General features: G+C 38.9%; 1 protein-coding gene across 35 annotated transcripts in view; it reads right to left on the reverse strand.

Annotated features, from left to right (window-relative positions):
• Window positions 1–27221, reverse strand: part of LOC138418512 (uncharacterized) — a 247343-nt gene that overhangs the window by 128269 nt on the left and 91853 nt on the right. For 4 of the 35 annotated variants that reach the window (XR_011248634.1, XR_011248645.1, XR_011248633.1 and 1 more), the window contains one exon: window positions 13735–13812. The exons of 25 other annotated variants lie outside the window; for them this stretch is intronic. The gene's annotated coding sequence lies outside the window, so the exon portion shown is untranslated. Of the gene's footprint in view, window positions 1–11668; window positions 13813–14426; window positions 14596–27221 lie in introns of those variants that run through there. 6 more of the 35 variants (XR_011248619.1, XR_011248618.1, XR_011248635.1 and 3 more) reach the window with 5 other exon arrangements.

A 27221-nucleotide genomic window follows, 5' to 3' on the forward strand; every position in this document is an offset into this window, starting at 1 on the left:
CCAACTGCTCTTTATTTTTCTGGTGCTTTTCTTTAAGTATTATTGCAAAAGGTCATGAAGGAGTGAAACAAAAGTAGGGACATAAGAGAGATGGTGCAGCATGGGGGCTTATCTTCAGCTGTATTTTAGAGAGAAGCCAAACAGAGATTGGGCTTCCCTGGTGGCTCAGATGGTAAAGAATCTGCCTTCAATGAAGGTGACCTGGGTTTGATCTCTGGGTTGGGAAAACCCCCTGGAGAAGGGCATGGCAACCCACTCCAGTATTCTTGCCTGGAGAATCCTATGGACAGTGAAGCCTGGCAGGCTACAGTCCATGGGGTTGCAAAGAGTTGGACACAACTGAGTGACTTTCACTTTCATACAAGATGCAGAAGCCAAAGGTAGAGGAGAAAGAGGTCTTTTTCTGGTCAGAAAGATGATAACTATGATGGTACCAACTTCTGGAATTTTCCCAGTCTGACATTTTTCTATGTAAATACTAGTAAAGTCTATCTGACAAGTAGATTAGCAACTTAGAATTGGTTTTTATCCAACTCAATGTTGGGACATAAACTCTGAAGTAAATAGCCATGGATGCCTGCAGTGGCACCCCTGGCATATACGACAGAATAAAAGGATGAATGAAGGGAACACTTTTGTTAACACTTTTGAGAAGAATAAGGTAAGGTTGAGTTGACTACCTTTCCAGGAAGGAAGTGTTACTTCTTAGCAATTCTCACCAGATTTATTAACTGCAAGCTACGCTTGTGACAACGTAATTTATTTTCTCAAAGCCATTTTTGTATTTCAGGGAAAGAAAATACTATTTTATAAACTGGGCAACTCTCCAGTTTTTCTGAAAGTTTCCTTTTAATGGTCACATCTGGCAATAACATAGGTCCCATGCCCAGGTATTAATATTATGTATAATTACTCACAGATGGCCAATGAGCCACCCCGCCACAGAGAGCACAGACAAATACTCTGGGTCAGCTTGCCCATCTGCAACAAACTTCTATAACACAACTCTAGAGAATCCATGTTACAGGATCACTGCCCAAATCCACTTTCAGTTCCTGAGAAAACTGCTTTCAGATAAAAAATGGGAATAAATTAAAACTCTGACTTCTTATCCAGCATAATGAAATAAAATTGATTATATTCTCAGTTCTTCATATTGGAATACAAAAGTTTAATTTACAAGGAAAAAATTTTCTATTTAGCTACTTATGTGCCTCAAAGGACAAAATAAATAAATAAACCCAAATATTTTAGGATAAGCTTAGGTTACAACTTTGAGAAAGGATAAACATTCTTGATTCTCATTGTTGAGAAAAGTATAGAGAAATTGCAAGTTATTTCTGCTTTCCCACACCATTAAAAATAGAACTCTATACACTTATTACCCATTGATCTCTGAAGTAATCCAGCCCCACGTTGGGAACACCCTGAATTTATTGGTGTGGTTTGATCTACCCAGGACCGGGAAACTGCCTAGAAACTTCTATTCATGGAATTGAATTTGTCTTAATTCCAATTCTCTTTAACATCTCCAGCTCTTTTGATGTGGTCACATTAAAGACCGAAGAAGAAACAGTGAAAACCTTAGGGGAAGCAAACAGTAGGCCCTTTTCTCTTCTTCAAATAAGTCCATTCACTGTTGTCTATTCTTTTCATAAGCTCTCATACACTGAGAATTTATCACCCAAAGCTTGTTGATATTTGCAAAGCTCTGTTACTATCCATTTGTCTTCCTTTAACAAAAAACCATAGTAGCAACATAATCCCATCCCTAAGACATATTTTAAAGGTTTTGTTAAGCGGTGTGTTTGTAGCCCCTTCACTGGAGATGGCTCTCAGGAATTAAAAATCACAGTTTAAGGACTGTGATGAGTTAGTAAATCAGACTTCTCTTTGCTCAGAAGCAAGCATAAGGATCAGCTGGGGGTAGGTAAGTTAAATGATACTCTCTCCCTAGTCACTGCTTCATTTACTGATCTTGTTTGAATGCTTGCCCACAACATTTTCCCTGGACACCTCTGAAAGGATTTTAAATAAGGATGCTTTTCCTTGAGCCATCTGGCAGCTTCCTGGAAAGCAACAGTGCAAGATGTCCCTATTCAGAGATTGATTAGATTCCCAGAGGAACCTTTCAAAGCTGGTCATTTACAACAAGATGCTCACTGCGGCCAAACTTGCCTTTAGGTAGCTCTAGCTGAACTGATACCAATACAGGCAATCGGCACTTCAAAGTTAATGAGCTCAATTCGCAGACGTAAAGAAGCAGTAAAAGTACAGGCCATAAAAACATTGAAGTCTTAGGCAAAAGAACTTCCCCAAAAGGTGAACATTCAGATACAGGGTCCTGTTCACTCAATGAGCATTTATGGAGCACCCACTGTGCAGCAGACATTCCTAGGTACTGAGATTCCAGGGATGACAGAGGCACAGACTTTGCACCCCAGAAGCTTATGATCTTGTAACAGAGAGAGCCATATAAACAAATATATTGCAGTTTAGTTTGAAGGTTATTGAAATAATACATAAGTAAAACATGAAATATGAAGTTCTGAACTAATCCCAGTGGAAACCCAGCAAAAAGGAGAGTACAAACAAGAGACATACATAAATACTATTTTTTGCAGACTAACTAGATGCGGGAGGTGTGGAGAGAAAAGCATCAGGTTTGGGAAACAGTGCAAGGAGCAGGAAGGATACAGCAGAAGTGAAGGCTGGAGGAGAGACACAGACTGAGGAGCCACTCAGTGCATCAGAAGGGGTTAAAGTCAGGCAAAGAGGAGCTAGTGTATTACCCTATAAGGAAAAGAAAAGACAAAGGACAGATTCTGAACCACACCAAGTTTTAGGGGATAACAGAATAAGAGCATCTGGTGAAGGAGACTGAAAAGCAACAGTTGGTGAGAAAGGCAATGAAAATATAGTGGCCATGGAGATGTCAAAAACAAAGTTTCAAAACAGGGAGCAGTCAATTGTATCAAATGTCTCAGAAAAGTTAAGATGGAGACTGAAAAATATTTCTCGGATTCGAATATTAAGAAAATGTTACTGGACTTGACCAGAACAGTCAAGAGAGCCTTGAAATCAGTATCACAGGCTGGGCATTTCAATGTTTGGGAAGTCATTAATCATCTAACATAACCTTAACTAGAGAACTTAACAGATCACACTGGCTGAGAAACTGGAATATCTGTTTAGTGATTAGTTTCAGCTTTTACACAGAAAAATTCAGGTGAGCTATGAGAGACACTGTCTTGTCAACTTGCCCATTGTATTCTAAATCCAATAACTTAAATACTACCAGTGCTGCTGTGCAGGGTCTTGGGAAGACTCTGTGGCCAGCATTAACCCTTTGTTTGCTGTACCATAGTCTAGGGTATCCCCTGAGGGGAAGGACTAGGGCTCTGGGTTGGAGGATGAAGTAGAGAGGACGTAGTAGCTTTTTTTAACCAACGATGTAGAAACATATTGATATTTTACCAGCCCATAAGGCTATATCAGTATGTATATAGTGATTATCAACCCTCAGATAACTAATAAACAAAACTGATCACACAGATAATTTCAACTTGAAATTGTTAGCTTTTTAACCCTAAAGTAGTAAGTGGTAACATATCTTTTTCAATTTACTTGTGTATCCTATATGCAATGTATACATGCTGCATATGTGTTGCGTTCTTTCAGAACACAACATGGTTTAGACAACGAACAATCTAAAACAGGTAGAAGATCAGCCTCTGTGACCCTACATTCCATTCAGGGAAATAAATTGGGTATAGCTAAAACAACTGGCAAAAATTACTAACATCTAAACAACAGTGTGACAATGCTGGACTTTTTTGGTGGTGCAGTGGATAAGAATCTACCTGCCAGTGTAGGGGATACAGGTTTGATCCCTGGTCCAGAAGATTCCACACACAATGAGGCAACCAAACCCATGAGCCACAACTACTGAAGCCATCGGGTCGAGAGCCCATGCTCTACAACAAGAGAAGTCCTCCCACCCTGCCACAACTAGAGAAAGCTGGCACACAACCAAAACTAAATTTTAAAAAAATAGTGTGGTGATGAGAAAACAAAAAATTAATATAAATTCCAGTAGAGAAAATCTCAAGGGAGTGATAAGAATGATATAATATTGTTTAAAGAACTTTCCGGAGAAGGCAATGGCACCCCACTACAGTGTTCTTGCCTGGAGAATCCCAGGGCTGGGGGAGCCTGGTGGGCTGCCATCTCTGGGGTCGCACAGAGTCAGACATGACTGAAGTAACTTAGCAGCAGCAGCAGCAAAGAACTTTCAGAGGTGAGGCTTGTACTGAAAATTAGAGTATTTGTAAATATAGTTGTAAATACAGTTGAAACTCTATTTCCTCTATAGTCACATTTATCACAAAGTAAACAGAAGTGAAAATTTAGAGTCAGATGGTAGAGTCAAACAAGCCCTTGACTCAACAGACCAGAACCCCATGGCTTTCTCTGTGCTACTTTATGGTGAGACCCTGGAGAAGGCATCTACCTTTCTTCTTTTTTGTTCTCAACTGGCTTTTTATGTAAAAGGACTCTTCAGATTATCTGTTTTCCAATGTCTCCTCCAGTTCCTGGGAATATGATCTGTTAGTTCTCAGATTCTAAGTCCCCTCTGGTTGAAGAACAAGGCCAGCATTAGCACCAAGTGATTTGTGTGTTTGAACCACTGAAGAGTAGATTAAAATGAAGAATTACCTGCAGGGATCCGAGAAGAGCATCATGAAGAGCAGAGATGCCAGATATACACATTCAACTCTGCTACATCATCCAACACAGGGTGGGCTTCTCTGCCAATCTTCACCCCATAATTATCTGTTCCCTTATTGCCTCCTCACTGTTCACCAATCATGATGTCAGTGCTGATATCACTGAAGTTTTTGATAATACTGTAGAACACAGCCACTATTATCTTTTAAAGGGCAGTAATTCCACTTTAATTTCCTGAAAATTCTAACTATGATTATACCAAATATACTGGTTATAACACTGGATTACCTTTTTTAAACTGAAACTACCATGTTAAAATAACATCTGAGGCTGTCCAAAATATAGGAAAATAATTTTCTCTCTTTTCTGATAAGGCCTACTTACTTTCTCTAAATGATAAATATAAATGCCAACTGACTCAGACCATGGACTGTTAACTTTTGGAAAGTAAAAGAGGAAAATATGGTAATTTTCTATGAGTGAGTTAAACATATTCTTTACAATAACAGACTTTTTTCTTGATTGTAATAAATACTGTAGTCTATGACTCTTCACTTTTTCCTTTTTTATTTACCTCATCTTTATATGGTAAAAGAGAATTCTCTCAAGTTAATACTCGTGATCAAAATCCATAACTTTCATCAAAACTCAACAGTATAGAATCTCTTGAAGATCTTTTCTGAATTTCAAATGGCTCGTTGTTTTAGAAAAGGAATTTCCTTAAACTGTGTTCTCACATTGTCAAACATATATGTAAACGTTGAGGAATGCTGAGGAAAAGACTAAAAACTTAGTGAACCTAGTATAGTTGATTAGGAAATCTCAAAGATACATGCATTTTCCACTTGAACCAAAGGCTCACCATTGTTCTATTTCTTTTTTTTTTCACCCCATAAATTGGCCCTGATTACTTCTGAGGGTACCATCAGAAAGGTACAGGAGGTTTGGGATACCAATGCCCTGGGCCTAAAGCTGACAGCAGAAACATTTTATAGCAATAGCTGTCATCTCAAAGGCCACTTCCTATAAATTATGTACCTTCCCTTTGCTTTTAAAAAAATCTTCCTGATTCTTTATTTCCTCTTAGTGAGGGTGAGTGCATCCTTAACCTAGAAGGAGCAAGTGTTTTTGTCTTGGTGGACAAGAAAGAAAGAGGAAGTTGAAAAGAGTCAAGGGGAGAAAAACCATTCATGGAACAGAGTAGTATCAGCCAAAAATGACAAGGAATTCAGGCTAAATGCCCCAATTGGGCACCAAACCAGAAGGAACACACTGAATCACTCTAGACTAAGAAACGACCTTCAGGATTGGCACTGAAAGATCCATATGTAGTTCCCCTATATTCAGAAAGTGGACTGAATTTTTCAGCTTATAATCAAAGGCTCAGTTCTAAGTAAACCTGCCTTTGTTGTACTGCTGGTCCTTTGTATTTATTTCCAGCAAGTGTAGACAGAAATAGCACCCTAGTCTTATTTTCTCACTAACTTCCACTGAGAAAATCTGAATTTTGGCCTTACAATCGTCCCTATTTGTATCCCTTTGGATCTTGACACTGGGTGTTTATTCCTACCAGCAGTCTGATGGAAACAGATGAGCATCTGAATTTCGATACTTTTGTAAGCTGGCTCTGCACATAGACACTGAATAAATGATTTTGCAGATAATATTATTGGAAGACTAAAATTTTAAAAAGTAGAAGGATACCAGGATGTATTAACAGGGGTGCAACTTGCCAGGAGTCAGGAAGCAACCTTCCACTTCTTGGCAAGGGCCACAACCTAATAGAATACTATGTCCAGTGTTTGTCTCTGCAGTTTAAAATGCATATGAAGAAATCTGAGATAGAGGACAGCAAAAAATCTAAAATACACTGAGGGGAAAAAAATGAAAAGCAGTTATTTGGAGAAAAGATTAAAGACACCAAGGTTGTTTAACCTGGAAAAGAAAACCATAGGGGGAGATTTAAATGAGAAATGTCATAGTAAGTAAAAAGTCGACAAAATTATTCTACATCTTGATCGAGGAAATAATGAGAGGAAACATGCTAAAATCAGAGTGAGGGCAAGAGAACTTGGCTGGACATAAGAAAGAAACTCTTGGCCTTGACGTTGGAAGTCTGGAGTATACTATCAAAAAAGTTGTGAAATTTCTTGGAAACGTCTATAACAATCTGTACTAATTAATGAAGGCATTTTTCTGCCACAAGAAAAATATTTAAATTGGATAACTTCTTAAAAGTCTCAGTCTTGAAGCATACTTAAATGAATTTATCTACCTAAAAAGCAAGGTCAGATCAAAATTCCCAGGCCCAAAACATTTTGTTCATAAACTATTTAAATTTCTGACACCTCGAAGTTTTATCTGATTTGACTTAAGCTTGGCATTTGTGTTCAATTTTTTAAATTATTTCTATAATGTATTTTTGTCTCTTTTCTAGTATCAGAATCTCTTTATAGTAATTAGGACCCATTAGGGCTCTAAGGTTATTGAAAAGAAGATAAAGACATTCTAGGTTATAGCACGTGAGACATTCAAATTGACTTCCTGGTCAAGGTTTATATTAAAAAGGTAAAAAATAAAACCATCTTCCATTTCTATAACTCATGATCCCTTTCCAGATGAGTTTGCTTCACCACATTAATAACAGCTTACCCCTAGGCAGTTTCCTAAGGCCTGAATGAACAAAATGTGGAGGAGAAAAGAGAGATAAAGTTAAGAAAGAAGTAAGAATAAAATCTGGTGTCCAGCGTGTGTGCTCAGGCATGTCTGACTCTTTGAAACCCAATGGACTATAGCCTGCCAGGCTCCTCTGTCCATGGAATTTTCTAGGCAAGAATACTGGAGTGGGCTGCCAATTCTTTCTCCAGGGCAGAGAGTATAAAAGAAGAAGAGTAAAAAGTTTGAACTTTATTTTGTTAAGGTGAAGGGAACACTGAAAAGATTTTAGGTAGAAAATCTATCTAATCCAATGTTTATTTTATTGAAATTATTCTGAAAGTGCAGAGAATGGAATAGAGTGAGATGAGACCACAGGTGAGATATAATGATGACTTAAACAGGCTGGTGGCAATCAAGGTGGAGCATGTCAAGTAGTTCCAAAGATATTTACAGGGCACAGTGATTAATTAGATGAAATACATGGTTGGCAAATGACAAAAAAAAATCAAGGACAATTACCAGGTATCTGATTTAAATAAAGGTTGGAAAGACAGAGGTGCTTCTTTTTCAGCTCAGACACCCCAAGCCGGAAAGCTCCAAGAGTACAAATGAGAAGATTTCCTGGCAGTTATATGAACTCCTCAAAACCTTTTTCATCCTGGATCAAAGGCATTGGCATTCAGTTGAACAAATAGTTGTATTGCCTTTAACATATTTCTGACGCTTTGCTGAGATATCCTTGTTTAATCCTCAAAAGTCACTTGACAAATGTCATGCCTGACAAATGTCCCATAAATCATTTGACAAATGAAGTGCTGGAAACACCAAACCATGCAAGTCTAGAATCCAAATACCCTGACTTGCTTCACAGCACTTTGAATTTTTGTAAAAATTCTATTCCCAAAACTCAAGTGATTTTTCCCCCTAAAGTACATCATTTCCAAGAGCAAATCAAAACTTCAATTACTCTAAATCTTATGTGCAATAGCAAATCCACTCATTATATGATTTGCAGGTTTCTTTGAAAACTCTAAAATAAGCAGCTCTGGTGGTTTCAGCATTAGCACTCCCCTGATGACTGTATAAGAGTCGTCACGCAGAGTTTTAATTGAATCTGCCTAACACTCTCCTGGAGATTAAAGGCAAGTGTTTCCAAGAGGAAAGAAAAGTAATAGAACAGAAGAGCTTAAAATCAGGTTGTAAGATTTCAAAAGAAGGGAACAGAATAATTGTATAGCACTTACATCGATGACAATAGTAACACAAACTCTACTAAAGAAACACTCGAATGCTTCCAGGGCTTGTTTTCAGGGAAACTATCAGAGATGGACAACAGGGGTCAAGAGTAGCCATTTATTCATCCAATGAATGTCATCTACAATTATAAAATGAATCCGGGAATATTATTATTTAACCCCATGACTTGAGGTAGGTGAGTTTATTTAAGGGAAAGAAAAGAAAGCATAAATTTATTTTTAAACTGGCCATTTTGATTCAACTGGTCAAGGTGATAGATTGAAAATCTCTTGGAAGAGAATTGCTCTTTTGTATAAAATTTCTTAATGACATGTTTTATTTATGGCCATTTTGGAGTAAATTAAATGGAGACAAACATCTTTTATTCATGAGTACATCATGAGAAATGCTGCACTGGAAGAAACACAAGCTGGAATCAAGACTGCCAGAAGAAATATCAATAACCTCAGACATGCAGATGACACCACCCTTATGGCAGAAAGTGAAGAGGAACTAAAAAGCCTCTTGATGAAAGTAAAAGAGGAGAGTGAAAAAGTTGGCTTAAAGCTCAACATTCAGAAAACGAAGATCATGGCGTCTGGTCCCATCACTCCATGGGAAATAGATGGGGAAACAGTAGAAACAGTGTCAGACTTTATTTTTTGGGGCTCCAAAATCACTGCATATGGTGACTGCAGCCATGAAATTAAAAAGATGCTTACTCCTTGGAAGTAAAGTTATGAGCAACCTAGATAGCATATTCAAAAGCAGAGACATTACTTTGCCGACTAAGGTCCATCTAGTCAAGGCTATGGTTTTTCCAGTAGTCATGTATGGATGTGAGAGTTGGACTGTGAAGAAGGCTGAGTGCTGAAAAATTGATGCTTTTGAACTGTGGTGTTGGAGAAGGCTCTTGAGAGTCCCTTTGACTGCAAGGAGATCCAACGAGTCCATTCTGAAGATCAACCCTGGGATTTCTTTGGAAGGAATGATGCCAAAGCTGAAACTCTAGTACTTTGGCCACCTCATGCGAAGAGTTGACGCATTGGAAAAGACTCTGCTGCTGGGAGGGATTGGGGGCAGGAGGACAAGTGGGCGGCAGAGGATGAGATGGCTGGATGGCATCACTGACTTGGTGAACGTGAGTCTGAGTGAACTCCAGGAGTTGGTGATGGACAGGGAGGCCTGGCATGCTGAGATTCATGGGGTCGCGAAGTCGGACACAACTGAGCGACTGAACTGACTGACTGAACAAAAAGTTTTTTTTAAACATATATAAAATATTTAACTTGCAATTGAGAAGTCAAGGATGTAACACAATTAGGCTGCACTTCCAGAATATATATGCTTTTACACTTCTTACCCAGAAAACTTAACCTGAAAGACTTATTGAGCCAATGTATTATCTAGCATGACTCTGCAGCTTTCTAGAAATTGGGTCCTAAAGTCAGTTAAATTGCATCTGGGAACTGGAAATCCATTTCCCTCCAGAAATTATTTAAAAAAAAAAAAAGCAGAAGAAGCAAAGTGTAGATTGTTGTAAGAAGCTTCATGTCTCTTGCATGTCAATGTTGTAACCACCATTAACACTGTACGTGGGATTTATAAGGCTGGTGAAATCAGTACCCAGTCAGAAAAAGAAAGCTGAAAGTTATTCAAGGTGTTACATAATGAGACATTCTAAATCCATATCCAAACTTAGCATTCCATTGAGTTATATATACCCCATGAAGCAGTTTTCCATCACACAATAGTAATCTAATAATCTATGAGTTATTTGTCTATATTCACACCAAGTAATACATTCCCAAACTGAGAAATGCTTCCCACAGTCTTTTCTAAACACATACTAAGCACCTCCCATGTGAGGGGAGGGGGACAATAGGGTGAAAGCAATAGAGAGCTAGAGTACATATTTCCAATTTAGCATTAGGTTGGTTGCTATGTTATGCCCCTAATTTAGCAGGCTAAGGAGAACTCTAAGTTTCCAGCCAGCAATGAAGCAACTGCATGGAGGATCATTATTATTGGATAAAAACAGAAGTTTCTAAAACAGTCTAAAAATCTAATTTCAATTCATCTTTGGCCAGTAGAAGTCAACCAGTTAACTCTCAATTAGTTTACCACATACAGAATAAGGTTTATAAAAAAAAAAATAAACCATTAAATCTCTATTTCTAAGAAGTTGGTCAACATGACCACCACTGACACCCCAGTAGCCAATGTCAGATGGATGTCAATAAAGAAAATGAAACATGTTTCTCAGCAAAAATGAATTTGGGGGCAGGAATGGGAGGGAACAAACAACTACTTATGGTTAAATAAACATGTAACTCTAAACTTTTGTTCTTTCTAACCTTGGAAAAGTGGAGTATACTTGTATCTCAAAAGGAAACCACAGGAACAATATGACCCTTGGTGATGGTGGCTTAGTGGCTTAGTCGCTCAGTCATGTCCAACTCTGCAAATCTGTAAAGGGTAGCCCGCCAGGCTCCTCTGTCCATGGGATTTCCCAGGCAAGAATACTGAAGTGGGTTGCCATTCCTTCTCCAGGGGATCTTCTCAACCGAGGGATTGAACCCAGGTCTCCTGCATTGCAGGTGGATTCTTTACCAACTGAGCATCTAGGGAAGCCAATATGATCCTTAAGAGCATGCTATTCTGCATTAACATCCATTCAAGATTAATTTCTACACCAGGACAAATAAACATTCATATAAAGGAGAAAATTCCACAGTTCTCACATCAAGGACCAAAAGTCTCAACTGGACAATACAACTGGCCTAAGAAAGGGTCCTTTCAAAAGAATCACTTTAAAAAGTCACTTTGAAAAGTTTGAAAATTAATTTAACTAACTACTCAGTTTCTTTACCTCATATCAAATAGTGTCAGGTCCTTACACACAAATATGGCTACAGCTTAAAGGAAAAATTTTTCACAAGCTCATTTTTCATTTCATTCTGCAGCCTCCTTATAGTAAAAAGGAAGAAATAAAAATGTGTCCTCTGCAGACATACCTTCTTTATGCTTTATATTATTATTCTTTGTAGATTTTATAGATATTGTGTTTTTTACAAATTAAAGGTTTGTGGCAACTCTGCTTCAAGCAAGTCTATTGGCACAATTTTTCCAACATTATTTGCTCACTTTGTGTCTCTGAATCACATTTTGGTAATTCTTGCAATATTTCAGATGCTTCACCAGCAAAAGATTAAACTAGTTGAAGATTTAGATTATAGTTAGCATTTTTAAGCAATAAACAATCTTTTAATTAAGACAGGCACTTTTTTAAGACATAATGCTACTGTATACTTAATAGACTATAGTACAGTATATACAGAACTTTAATATACACTCATAAACCAAAAATTTTCATGATTTGCTTTATCACAATATTCACTTTATTGTGACAATCTAGAACCATTTCTTAGAGAAAAATGGCAGTTCAGTTCAGTTCAGTCACTCAGTCGTGTCCGACTCTTTGCAACCCCATGAACTGCAGCATGCCAGGCCCCCCTGTCCATCACCAACTCCCGGAATTCACCCAAACCCACGTTCATCATGTCAGTGATGCCATCCAACCATCTAATCCTCTGTCGTCTCCTTCTCCGGCCCTCAATCTTTTCCAGCATCAGAGTCTTTTCAAATGAGTCAGCTCTTCGCATCAGGTGGCCAAAGTCTTGGAGTTTCACCTTCAAAATCAGTCATATCAATGAATACCCAAGACTGATCTCCTTTAGGATGGACTGGTTGGATCTCCTTGCAGTCCAAGGGACTCTCAAGAGTCTTCTCCAACACCACTGTTCAAAAACATCAATTCTTTGGCTCTCAGCTTTCTTTATAGTCCAACTCTCATTTATAGTCCAACTCTCATTTATAGTCCATACATGACCACTGGAAAAACCATAGCCTTGACTAGATGGACCTTTGTTGACAAAATAATGTCTCTGCTTTTTAATATGCTGTCTAGATTGGTCATAACTTTCCTTCCAAGGAGTAAGCGTCTTTTAATTTCATGACTGCAATCACCATCTCCAGTGATTTTGGAGCCCCCCAAAAATAAAGTCAGCCACTGTTTACACTGTTTCCCCATCTATCTGCCATGAAGTGATAGGATCAGATGCCATGATCTTCGTTTTCTGAATGTTGAGCTTTAAGCCAACTTTTTCACTCTCCACTTTCACTTTCATCAAAAGGCTCTTTAGTTCTTCTTCATTTTCTGCCATAAGGGTGGTGTCATCTGCATATCTGAGGTTATTGATATTTCTCCAGGCAATCTTGATTCCAGCTTGTGCTTTTTCTAGCCCAGCGTTTCTCATCATGTACTCTGCATATAACTTAAATAAGCAGGGTGACAATATACAGCCTTGACATATTCCTTTTCCTATTTGGAACCAGTCTGTTCCATGTCCAGTTCTAACTGTTGCTTCCTGACCTGCATACATTTCTTAGAGAAAGAAATGGCAACCCACTATGGTATTCTTGCCTTGAAAATCCCATGAGCAGAGGAGCCTGGCAGGCTATAGTCCATGGGGTTGCAAAAAAGTTGGACACAACTTAGTGACTAAACAACAACAGCAAGAACAAGAACCATTTCTTACATGTTATAGTCATCAGTAAGTCTGACATCCAGATCTCACAATCCAACCAAAAAAATGAAGTCCAGAAGCTAAGGCTCCAATGATGAGGTTATGATAACATAGACTTCTATTGTCAGTGATCTCCAAACACCACAATAGTTTCTTTGTTTAAGCCTAATGTACAGTTTTAGCAGAACTGGGATCCTAAAACCAAACCACCCTTGAATATTTCCTCATCTATCATGCTAAGCATCTCATGCAATTATTCTTCCAGTTGGAAACTTGGACAGAGTCTAGGGATGTCTATTACTGGCATAATGCTGCTGCTGCTGCTAAGTTGCTTCAGTCATGTCCAACTTTGTGTGATCCCACAGGTGGCAGGTCACCAGGCTCCCCCGTCCCTGGGATTCTCCAGGCAAGAACACTGGAGTGGGATGCCATTTCCTTCTCCAATGCATGAAAGTGAAAAGTGAAAGTGAAGTTGCTCAGTCGTGTCTGACTCTTAGTGACCACATGGACTGCAGCCTACCAGGTTCCTCCATCCATGGGATTTTCCAGGCAAGAGTACTGGAGTGGGTTGCCGTTGCCTTCTCCAACTGGCATAATCCTAGGTAGCAAAAAATATAGGTCAGCTGTAACCTTTAGGTAACTTTAGTTGAGTTGATGAAGAGTCAATACAGGTGCTATAACTGATACGATAGACTGAGTGGCTTATACAGAACAGAAATTTAATTCTAACTTTTCTGAAAACTGGGAAGTCCAGGATCAAGTTTCCAACAGATTCAATGTCTTGTGAGAACTCACTTCATGGTTCACAGTCAGCTGTTATCTTGCATTGTCCTCACATGGAGGAAGAGATGAGGGAACTCTCTGGGGTCTTTTAGAAAGACACTAATCCCATTTATAAGGGCTCCCTCCTCCTGACTTCATCCAATCCCAAAGGCCCTGCTTTCACAATACCATCGGAGATTAGATTTCAATCCACAATTTTCGGTCAAGGGTACAACATTGTCTATAACATATTTATATATCATTTTAATTACACAGGTAAATCATGACTTAACATTATAACAGTTAAATATTTCAGATAAGATAAACATTCACCTCTGAGTAACACTCTCCTGTCACTGAACAGGGAAAACCCCTATTCTTGCAGCTCCCACACTCACCCTATTCTAATCCTTCCACCTCAGTTTTATGAAGAAGCGCAGACCAACTAACCAGAAAATGAGAAATCATGTGGAAAACTGAGGAGTCTCAGCTGACATCCAGGAACAACTGCTACACATCTGAGTGAAGACAACCTGGACCCTCCAGCCACAATGGAGCCTTCAGGTAACTACAGCTTAAATGATCTCAGGTGATGATAAGAACTTCCCAGATTTCCAACCTACAGATAACAAGAATTAATAATACACTGCTTTAAGTAGTCAGGTTTCAGACTTCCTTATTACACAGCAGCAGATAACTAAAACGAATCCTTTTTCCATTAGGCTAGTTCTTACTTCTTTTTAGAATGTTGTTTTAACTTTTTCTTCTGAAATACTCCTTTTTAGATGTCACAAATAATTTTTCCTAGCCTGTCAGTTGTATCAGTGTTCATCAAGAAAAATACAACCAGTAGGAAAAATCTATTAACAGGGTTAATGCAAGGAATTGGCTTATGCAATTGTAGAGGTGGCCTCAGTTCCGTTCAGTTCAGTTCAGTCGCTCAGCCATGTCCAACTCTTTGTGACCCCATGAATCACAGCACGCCAGGCCTCCCTGTCCATCACCAACTCCAGGAGTTCACTCAAACTCACGTCCATCGAGCCGGTGATGCCATCCAGCCATCTCATCCTCTGTCATTCCCTTCTCCTCCTACCCCCAATCTCTCCCAGCATCAGAGTCTTTTCCAATGAGTCAACTCTTCGCATGAGGTGGCCAAGGTACTGGAGTTTCAGCTTTAGCATTATTCCTTCCAAAGAACACCCAGGACTGATCTCCTTTAGAATGGACTGGTTGGATCTCCTTGCAGTCCAAGGGACTCTGAAGAGTCTTCTCCAACACCACAGTTCAAAAGCATCAATTCTTCGGTGCTCAGCTTTCTTCACAGTCCAACTCTCACATCCATACATGACTACTGGAAAAACCATAGCCTTTACTAGATGGATCTTTGTTGGCAAAGCAATGTCTCTGCATTTGAATATGCTATCTAGGTGGCCTAGCTAAGTTCAAAACAATAGGGTAGGCCACTTCAAATGAACAGAAGCTGCAGTCCATGGGGCACCATTTTCTCTCCTTCAAGGAAACCTCAATTCTACTCTTAAGGGCTTCCAACAGATTAAATCAGGCCCATCTATGTAATCTAAAATAATCTCCTTTACCTAAAGACAACTAATTATGGATTTTAATAGCATCTTCAAAATTCCTTGACAGAAACACCTAGATTAATGTTAGAATAGATAGTGGAAACTGTAGCTAACCCAAGTGGACATGTAAAATTGACCATCACATTTGCTTTAAACTTACTTGGTACCTTTAGTCAAAATTAAGTTTTTTATTCTGATGCAATCAAATGTGTCAACTTTCTAACTTATGTTTTCTGTGATCATGTTAAAAAACAACTTTTGGGGTCTGGGTCAAGATAATGGGTTAGGAGACCCTGAGCTCAACTCCTTCCATGGGCATACAAAAATTACAGCTACTTAAAGAGCAACTGTAGGGTTCCCTCATGGCTCAGATAGTAAAGAATCTACTGGCAATGCAGGAGACTCAGGTTCAGTCCCTGGTTTGGGAAGATCCTCTAGAGAAGGGACTGGCAGCCCACTTCAGTATCCTTACCTGGAGAATTCCACGGACAGACGAATCTGGTGGGCTACAGTCCATGGGGTCGCAAAGAGTCAGACACAACTTACTAACACACACACACACAACAAAGAGCAGTTGTCTCTGACAGCAACCTGAAAGCTAGTAGAAAATATTTTCTCCGGCTAGAAATATAAAGAAAGAGCCACAGTGAAATGGGTAGGAAGAATGGAGATATGGTTTAGTTAGGATCCACAACCTCAGCATATTGACGCACAAATGGAAGGAAAAATCACAACCAGGGAGTTCCTCCTCCAGAAGCAGAGAATCCGATCCTCATATCAGGCTTCCCAGCCCACTGGAAAGACAAGCCCTCAAAATGCCTGTCTTTGAAAACCAGCAGGGCTTACATTCAGGATACCCAAAGAGCTGTAGGAAACCTAGGCTTTATTCCTAAAGGGTGCATTAAAAAACTCACTCACTCTGAATCACTATTTGCAGGTGACATGATACTTTAAACAGAAAATCTTCTGTGAAAAAAAAAAAAGTATTAGTCACTCAGCTTTGTCTGACTCTTTGTGACCCCATGGACTGTATCCCACCAGGCTCCTCTGTCCATGGAATTCTCCAAGCAAGAATATTGGAGTATGGTGCCATTCCCTTCTCCAGGGGAATTTTTCCTCAAATTCTTCACCCAAAAAAAAAAAAAAATTTAAAACTAATACATGAATTCACAAAGTTGCAAGAGACAAGATTTATATAGAGAAATCTGTTGTTTTACTGAAATAGAAAGTAAAAAAAAAAAATCCTATTTAAAATTGCATCGAGAAGAACAAAATATCTAGGAATAAATTTAAGCAAGGAAGTGAAAGACCTATACTCTGAAAACTATAAAACACTGATGAAGAAAACTGAAGATGATATAAAGAAATGGAAAGATGCCCCATGCTCTTGGACTGAAAGAATTAATACTGTAAAAATGGCTGTACTTCCCAAAGCAACTTACAGATTTAATGTGATCTCTATCCAAATACCCATGACATTGTTCTCACAATTAGAACAAATAATCCTAATATCAATATAGAACTACAAAAGACCCCAAACTGCCAAAGCAATCTTAAGAAAAAAAGAACAAAACTGGGATATCATGCTCCTTGACTTCAAACTAAACTAAAAAGTTACTGACAAGAGGTTAATTTCCAAAATATATAAACAGTACATATAACACAGTATTGCAAAGTAAAATAAAGTAAAAATAAAAATTTTTAAAAAAATCCAACAAAAAAAATGGGCAGAAGATCTGAATAGACATTTTTCCAAATAAAACATACAGATGGCCAATAGACACATGAAAAGATGCTCAACATTTCTAATAATCAGAGAAATTCAAACAATAACAAATATATCACCTCACACCTGTCAGAATGGCTCTCATCAAACAAATAAATGTTGGCAAGAATGTAGAGGAAAGGAAGTATAAGCTGATGTATCCACCATGGAAGACAATATGGAGGTTCCTCAAAAAACTAAAAATAGAACTACCACATGATCCAGCAATTCTACCACGGCATATATATCTAAAGAAAATGAAAACACTAATTTAAAAAGATACAGGTACCCCAATGTTCATAGCAGCAGCATTATTTACAATTGCCAAGATACAGAAGCAATATAAGTGTCCATCAATGAATGAGCAAAGAAGCTGTGGTGTGGTATGGTGCATGTGTGTGTATATGAAATGGAATACTATTCAGCCATAAAAAGAATGAAATATTGCCATCTGCAAAAATGGATAGGCTATATGTTATAAGGATATATATTGTATAGGACAGGGAACGTAGTCAATATTTTATAATAACTATAAATGGAGAATGGGGCTTCCCAGATGGCTCAGTGGTAAAGAATCCATTTGCCAATACAGGAGACATAAAAGGCACGAGTTCAATCCCTGAGTCTGGGAAGATGCCCTGGAGGAGGAAATGGCAACCCACTCCAGTATTCTTGCCTGGGAAATTCCATTGACAGAGGAACCTGAAGGCCTATATAGTCCATAGGGTTGCAGAGAGCAGGAACAATTGAGGGACTGAGCACTGGGCACATGTAAATGGAGAATAACTTCTAAAAATTGTAAATCACTGCATTGTACACCTGTACCTTATTTAATATGTGCATCAACTATACTTAAATTTTTTAAAAAAAAATTCAAATGGATAAAGAAGACGTGATACAAACACACACACACACAATGGAATTCTCTGTTCAGTTCAGTTCAGTCGCTCAGTCGTGTCCAACTCTTTGCAACCCAATTCATCGCAGCACGCCAGGCCTCCCTGTCCATCACCAACTCCCAGAGTTTACTCAAACTCATGTCCATCGAGTCGGTGATGCCATCCAGCCATCTCATCCTCTGTCATCCCCTTCTCCTCCTGCCCGGAATCCCTCCCAGCATCAGAGTCTTTTCCAATGCGTCAACTCTTCGCATGAGGTGGCCAAAGTACTGGAGTTTCAGCTTCAGCATCAGTCCTTCCAATGAACACCCAGGACTGATCTTTAGAATGGACTGGTTGGATCTCCTTGCAGTCCAAGGGACTCTCAAGAATTTGCCTTGAGTTTCCAGATTCCTATGCAATATTGCTTTTCACAGTATCAGACTTTGCTTCTATCACCAGTCACATCCACAACTGGGTATTGTTTTTTTCTTTGGCTCCATCCCTTCATTCTTTTTGCAGTTATTTCTCCACTGACTTCCAGTAGCATATTGGGCACCTACCAACCTGCGGAGTTCCTCCTTCAGTATCCTATCATTTTTCCTTTTCATACTGTTCATGGGGTTCTCAAGGCAAGAATACTGAAGTGGTTTGCCATTCCCTTCTCCAGTGGACCACATTCTGTCAGACCTCTCCACCATGACCCATCCGTCTTGGGTGGCCCCACACAGCATGGCTTAGTTTCATTGAGTTAGACAAGGCTGTGGTCCATGTGATCAGACTGGTTAGTTACTCAGCAATAAAAAAGAATGACATTTTTCTACTTGCAACAACATGATGTAACTGGAGGATACTGTGCTTAGTGAAATAACTCAGACAAAAAAAGGCAAATACTATGGATTGGCCCAAACATCCATTAATTTTTTTTTTCTATAAGAAGGCTCTAGTATAGCACTTTGCTGTCTTTAACTTCATTCAAAACAGTTTTGTAAGATTGTGACATAAAATCAGCACGCATTTTTAAAAAATCAAAATTTTTAAATTTTCATATAGCTATTTTAGTACTGAAAATAAATGAAAGAAGCAACATTTTGGCACATTATGCTTTATTATTTCAAGAAAGGTAAAAATACAACTGAACAGCAAAAAATAAAAAGATCTGTGCAATATAGGGAGAAAGTGCGGGACTGATCAAACATGTCAATAGTTTCATGCTGGAGACTTTTCGCTGGACGATGTTTCATGGTCAAGTAGACCAGCTGAAATTTACAGTGATCAAATCAAGACATTAACTGAGAGCAATCACATGACACCACACAGGAAATAGCTGACATACTCAAAGTATCCAAATCAAGCACTGAAAAATCATTAATGATTTGCACCAGCTTGGTTATGTTAATCACTTTGATGTTTGGGTACCAAAGGAGTTAAGCTGAAAAAAACTTTCTTGACCATATTTCCACATGCAATTCTCCACTTAGACATGATGAAAGTGTTCTGTTTCGAAAGCACATTGTAACAAACAATGAAAAGTGGATATTGTACAATAATGTGGAACTTAAGAGATCATGCAGCAAGTGAAATGAACCACCATCAACCACACCAAAGGCCAGTCTTCAACCAAAGAAGCTGACGTTGTGTATATGGTGGAATTAAAACGAAGTCCTCTATTTTGCGCTCTGTCCAGAAAATCAGATGATTAATTCCAACAAGTACTGCTCCTAATTAGACCAACTGAAAGCAACACTTGATGAAAAGCATCCAGAATTAGTCAACAGAAAATGTGTAATCTTCCATCAGGACAAGGCAAAACTGAATTTTTTTTTTCTATGACCAGGCAATATCTGTTACAGCTTGGCTAGGAAATTTTAAATCATCCACCATATTCACCAGACACTGTACCTCTGCATTTCCATTTATTTCAGTCTGTACAAAAATATCTTAATGGAAAATTTTTCCATTCCCTGGAAGACTGTAAAAGACACTTGGAACAGTTCTTTGCTCAAAAAGATAAAAAGTTTTGGCAAGATGGAATTATGAAATTGTCTGAAAAATGGCAGAAGGTAGTGAAATAAAACACTGAACACATTCATTGCTCAATAAAATTCCTGATGAAAATGAAAAATGTGTCTTAAAAACTGAAGCAGCATTTTGGCCAACCCAATATGGCTCAAAACTCTCCAAATGAGGCTTCAATAGTATGTGAACTGAGAACTTCCAGGTGTTCAAGCTGGATTTAAAAAATGCAGAGGAACCAGAGATCAAATTGCCAACATCTGCTGGATCACAGAAAAAGCAAGAGAGTTCCAGAAAAATATCTACTTCTGCTTTATTGACTATGCCAAAGCCTTTGACTGTGTGGATCACAACAAACTGGAAAATTCTTCGAGATGGGAATACTAGATCACCTTACCTACCTTCTGAGAAACCTGTATGCAGGTCAAGAAGCAACAGTTAGAACTGGACATGGAACAACAGACTGGTTCCAAATAGGGAAAGAAATACGTAAAGGCTGTATATCGTCACCCTGCTTATTTAACTTATATGCAGAGTACATCAAATGAAATGCCAGGCTGGATGAAGCACAAAGATCTGCAGAAGTATCAATAACCTCAGATATGCAAATGACACCACACATGGCAGAAAGCAAAGAACAACTAAGAGCCTCTTGATAAAAGTGAAAGAGGAGAGTGAAAAAGCTGGCTTAAAAACTCAGTATTCAAAAAATGAAGATCATGGTATCTGGTCCCATCACTTTATGTCAAATAGATGGGGAAACAATGGAAACAATGACACACTTTCTTTTCTTGGGCTCCAAAATCGCTGCAGATGGTGACTGTAGCCACAAAATTAAAAGACGCTTGCTCCTTGGAAGAAAAGCTATGACCAACCTAGACAGCATATTAAAAAGCAGAGACATTACTTTGCCAACAAAGGTCTGTCTAGTCAAACTATGGTTTTTCCAGTAGTCATGTCTCACATGGATGTGAGAGTTGGACCATAAAGAAGGCTGAGCACCAAAGAATTGATACTTTTGAACTGTGGTATTGGAGAAGACTCTTGAGAGTCCCCTGCACTGCAAGGAGATCCAACCAGTCCATCCTAAAGAAAATCAGTCCTGAATATTCACTGGAAGCACTGATGCTGAAGCTGAAGCTCCAATACTTTGGCCACCTGATGCGAAGAACTGACTCATTGGAAAAGACCCTGATGCTGGGAAAGATTGAAGGCAGGAGGAGAAGGGGATGACAGAGGATGAGATGGTTGGATGGCATCACCAACTCTATGTACATGAGTTTATGCAAGATCCGAGAGTTGGTGATGGAACTGGAGGCCTGGCGTGCTGCAGTCCCTGGAGGTCACAAAGAGTTGGACATGATTGAGCAACTGAACTGAACTGAATATGTTAATATGATTCCACTTATATGTGGAATCTATAATACAAAGTAAATGAACAAACAAAACAAAACAGAAACTAACTCATAGACACAGAGAAGAAACTGGTGATAGCCAGAGGGGAAGGGGTAGGGGAATGGATGCAATAAACAAAGAACATTGGAGGCACAAACTTCCAGTCATATAATAAATGTCATGGGATGAACAGAAAGCATAAGGAATATATTCAACAATATTATAATAATTTTGGTGATAGATGGTTACTTGATTTATCATGGAGATTATTCTATAATGAATATAAATATCAAACCACTATGTTGTACACCTGAAATCAATATCACATACCAACTATGCTTCAATAAAAAATAACAATAATAAAGTAAAACAATTTCTTTTCCCCATGTTTCTAAACAATTCTATTTTTATGATCCCTGTGGTTTTGTTTGCTCTTAGAATTACCATTAGATACTCTATCTACCTGGGCTTCCCTGGTGGCACATTGGTAAAGAATCCGCCTGCCAGTGCAGGAGATGCTAGAGATGTGGGTTCGATCCCTGGGTCAGGAAGATCCCCTGGAGTAGGAAATGGCAACCCACTCCAGTACTCCTGTCTGGAAAATTCCATGGACAGAGGAGCCTGACAGGCTACAGTCCATGAGGTTGCAAAGAATTGGACATGACTGAGCAACTGAGTGCACACACACACACACACTCTACCTACCTGCATTCTTTAATGACTAGTGTACGGTAGGAAAACTCACCTTTCCCCTAAAATGATAGATGTTCTAACACGATTTTTCAAAAAATTAACTTCTGATGCATTCATTTGAAATACCATACTGCTTGTAAGTAAGTCTTTCATAGGAACATTATATTTCTGGTTTTTATGTTTTACTAAGGCACTTGACTAATATTTCCTTCACATTGTGAACCAGTCTATTCATTGATTAGAAAGACAGGATAGCTGTACCATCCTGAGGATTTAAAGGACTTCATGTCCTGCTACTTAATTTATGTGTGCACATGTGTTAAACATTATAAACTAGCTTTTTGGATTCTATAGAATAGTTTGCTGTAAAGGTGTTTTTGCTGTGACACTGTTCCTGGCCCTGAGAAGGAAACCTGAGGCAAGTTGACCCACCGGAGTTTTTCCTTTTAAAATCTCCAGTTACGTCTGAGAATACGTGAGTCTGCCTTGTTTTTAAAACTAAAGGGACATAAGGTCTTGAAAATTATGGCGTGGCCATATTTTACCAAGTTGACTGAATATAAGAAAAATAAGACTAACAGCTGAGATGAATGAAGCAGATACATAAAGATTCAGAGGTCAGTGATTCAGAGGTCAGTGATGGCGAGCAATTTATGTTGGCTTTATATTTCCCTATTCTAGACCGTACAAAGACCTATCTCTGTTCTAGACTTGGAATCCCATGAAAAATCTCTTACATCCTTATTCAGTTTTTTTATATAAGTAGCATGAATACATTTCTAATACCATAGATGCCCTTATCTTATCCAAATGGAAGCTTGTTGGTTTATTAAAAGGACACACAAGAGAGAAGCTTACGAGACACAAACATTTAGCAAGTCTTGTAATCTGACAGTGTGCTTTACAGCAAAAAACAAAGAGTTTCTATTAATACAATAAGTTGCTTAATCAGAGATTATTTAAGAGTTCTACTCTACTCGCAACAGATAATTCAATTTTGCTTGGTAACAACAACATGCTGCATACTATTTTTTAAATTTCTGTGTATACAAGACATGCTGCTGCTACTGCTGCTGCTAAGTCACTTCAGCCGTGTCCGACTCTGTGCGACCCCAGAGACGGCAGCCCACCAGGCTCCCCCGTCCCTGGGATTCTCCAGGCAAGAACATTGGAGTGGGTTGCCATTTCCTTCTCCAGTGCATGAAAGTGAAAAGTGAAAGTGAAGTTGCTCAGTCATGTCTGACTCCTAGTGACCCCATGGACTGCAGCCTACCAGGCTCCTCCATCCATGGGATTTGCCAGGCAAGAGTACTGGAGTGGGTTGCCATTGCCTTCTCCATACAAGACATATCCCCCAAGAAAATGTACAAAACAATTCTAACAGCTTCATAAATGGCACATATGTAACCTGCACTCAAGTCAAAAAATAAAACATTAGCAGAAACACAGGAGCCTCCATAATGTTTCCTCCCAACAACTATGACCCTCTGCTCCCCCAAATCAAACACTATACTCTCTAGTAGCATTATAAGTGGACCTGTTGACACACTTTGTGTAAATAGACCTCAAAATTATTTTTCCTAGTACGATGTGTGATTAATCCACTGTAACTTGTCAGAGTAGGTCATTCATTTTTTTTGCTATATCTTACTTGTTTGCATTAATATAACTGAATTTACATGTTTATTCATCGTTGATGGAAATGAGGTTGTTTCCAGGTTTTTGGCTACTACAAATAAAAAGCTGAGGTATATATTTCTGTAACATCTCTTGATGAAAATAGAGATGAGATGCAGTTGGATTTTTACCCAGGAGTGAAATCCTTGGGTCATTCCTGGGTATGCGCAGCTTTCGTAAATAATGTCAAGCTGCAAGATCACCTACATAACTTTCTGGGCTCAGTGATATGTGAAAACTCAGAGTACTTTATTCAAAAATGATTAAGAATCTCAAGACAGAAACAACAGAACATTAAAACAAGTGCAGGACCCTCTGTGACAACACACGTCATTCACTCACAAGACTGGTCCTGCCAAACTCTTTCCCAAAGTGGTTGCACCAATTTTTATACTCCAGAGTTTTTGATGTCATTGCTAAAGTTGCTTTGGCTGTGTCCAACTCTTTGCGACTCCATGGACCATAGCCCTCTAAGCTTCTCTGTTGATGGGATTCTCCAGGCAAGAATACTGGAATGGGTTCCCATTTCCTACTCCAGGGAATCTTCTCGACCCAGGGATTGAACACACATCTCTTGAGTCTCCTGCACTGGCAGGCGGGTTTTTTTTTACCACTAGCACCACCTGGGAAGCCTCTTCATGTCATTGAGTTCATGAAATTGGGAGCCTTATAACCGGGCTGAACATTTTATGGTTATAAGGGCTAGCCCCAGAATTCTAGCTCGGGGCGGGGGCGGCGGGGGAAGAAATGTGGGAAAACACTTTGTTTAATAAAGCTCACATGGAAAAGGGAAAGATTCTGAAGGAAAAACCATGGCAATCAAAATGAACACTAGACTTTTTTCATGAGATAATATGAGAAATGTGTTTCCCTCTGAACTGAGTAGGAGAGGTGAGAGGTAAAATGCAGAGAAGGGAAAGAAGAAAGAAAAGGTAGTGAAAGAAAAATTAGTTTGGATGGTGAAAAATGCCCATTATCAGACTTTTGTTAATAAGAGCTTGTAATTTGTTTGCCTTTCTAGATTTCAAGCATTTCTCCCTGTTTCCCACCAATAAATTTTCCTGATGGTGTAAGGATAGTTTCTTTGTAGATATTGATAGGGAATAATGTGCCTCATTTAAACAATGCCTCCATGGAAACAAGAAGAGATACCACAGTAGCAAAAATCTAGCAGAACCAATAACTGGAATCATGAATGCCCACAAGTCCACATGCCCTTGAGAAATTCTTGAAGCACTTAGACCTTCACAAAGCACAAAATGTGGATTTCTGCTGATTTTATTTAAAGCAGGATCCACAAGCGCTGCACACATGAAGTCATTATTTCCATATCAATTGACGCCAATCATGCATACTGCATTGGTTCATCTCTCAATCAATGTAATATGATAGGAAAGCATTGTCTTCTTGTCAAAATAGAACAGCAATCATCTTTAATACTCAAGGGTTCCAGTATACCAGTAGACACTGGAACAGCCCGTAGAAGTAACAGCATTTCTGCATAGACATGGCAAAACCCATTGGAGAGAATATGGTGACTAGTAGGATAAGATGGTGTCAATAATAAGCATCATTTTGATCAAGGGGACTGAAGCAGGTTGTGGCAGGGTTGGCGAGGTTCATTCCATGTAGCGAGTAACCAAATTTGATGAAAAGCAGTCCAGGAATAGGTGTGTGTGGACTGAGGGTGGGAGTGGCAGAAAGTAGGGAGATAGGAGGAATTTTTTCAGAGGCAGGTTCCTCAATAGCAAGTTAGAGCAAAGGTCACTAGAGAACAAGTTATACAAATTCTAGGAGCTTAAGAAGCTGCAAGTGACACTTTTTCTGGTGTTGTAAGTTATTTCTGTTTATACTTCCCAGCCAGAGTTTTGACCTTTATAAGCACATCAAGGACGTGTGCCTTATTTCATTTATCTTGATATGGCAAGTGTGTGGCATGTGTTAGTCACTCAGTGGCGTCCAACTCTTTGTAACCCGATGTATTATAGCCCACCAAGCACCTCAGTCCATGGAATTGTCCAGACAAGAATACTGGAGTGGGTAGCCATTCCCTTCTCCAGGGGATCTTCCCAACCCAGAGATCAAAGCGGGTCTCTGAACCACCAGAGAAGCCCTATCTTGGCATCCTTGGGCTTTAGCATAGCATTTGGCATATATCAGGCACTTAATAATGATTGTTAATTATCTGACATATGAATTAAATAAGGTGACAAGCTTTTATTTAAAAAAACACAGAAATTTTTTCCACCAATGAAAGTTATCTGAAAGTTTACCAAAGTGAAAAAGTTATCCAAAAACCAAAATCATAATTTATAAAGAACCAAGGATATAAAAAAAAACAAAGAAATCTAAGTTCCACTGGTTAAAGAGATGAATGTCCAGCCAATGTGAAAATTGTCAGAACCACAAGAATATAAAATGTAACCCTGAGGAGACATTGTATTTTTCTGAGAAAAAAAGAAGGGATTAGACAGAACTCTAAGTATGACCTTGGGCAAATAATTTAATCCGTAAAAATCACAAATCTGGATCACACTTATTGTGAACTATTTTGTTGCCTGTGCCCAGCACACTAAACACTCCTGAGAGAAGACAGAAATCTGTTCAGACTCAGCACACTGTGAGTTCTTGCAGTCTAACATCAAACAACCCCACTGTATTCAGCAATCCCCTAATCATGATCAGGTTTTCTCCCCTCAGTGGCTAGTTCAAACCCTCTTTTCTCTGCTCTCTCCCTCCTTCTGAAAGATTGTTTCTATGAACCATGAATGACACCATTCTTGGCCTCTGAAGAGGGGAATTCGATCCGGGGCCAGTGACAAGGCTTGATTGCTCAGAGCTTTTGTGTAATGAAGGTTTACTGAAGTATAAAAGAGATCAATAAAGCTTCTGTCCATGGAATTCTCCAGGCCCGAATACTGGAGTGGGTAGCCTTTCCCTTCTTCAGGAGATCTTCCCAATCTTGGGATCGAACTCAGATCTCCTGCATTGCAGCCAGATTCCTTACCATCTGAGCCACCAGGGAAGCCCTGGTGTCCATGCAAATGTATGGCCTAACTTTAAAACATAGTAAAACAAAGACTTTCTTTTGACTTCTACTGAAGAAATTCACCTTCTCAGCACTATGAAATTTCTCTGAACTACCAAATTTTTCAGTGAGTTCAGCCCAGTAGCTTTTTCTCTTTTCCCACCTTACAGTATCTTTTAAACTCCTTGAAAAGGATTTAAGAGTTTCTCTTTA

Source organism: Ovis canadensis, chromosome 1 (genome assembly GCF_042477335.2).
Source record: "Ovis canadensis isolate MfBH-ARS-UI-01 breed Bighorn chromosome 1, ARS-UI_OviCan_v2, whole genome shotgun sequence".
Lineage (NCBI taxonomy): Eukaryota > Metazoa > Chordata > Mammalia > Artiodactyla > Bovidae > Ovis > Ovis canadensis.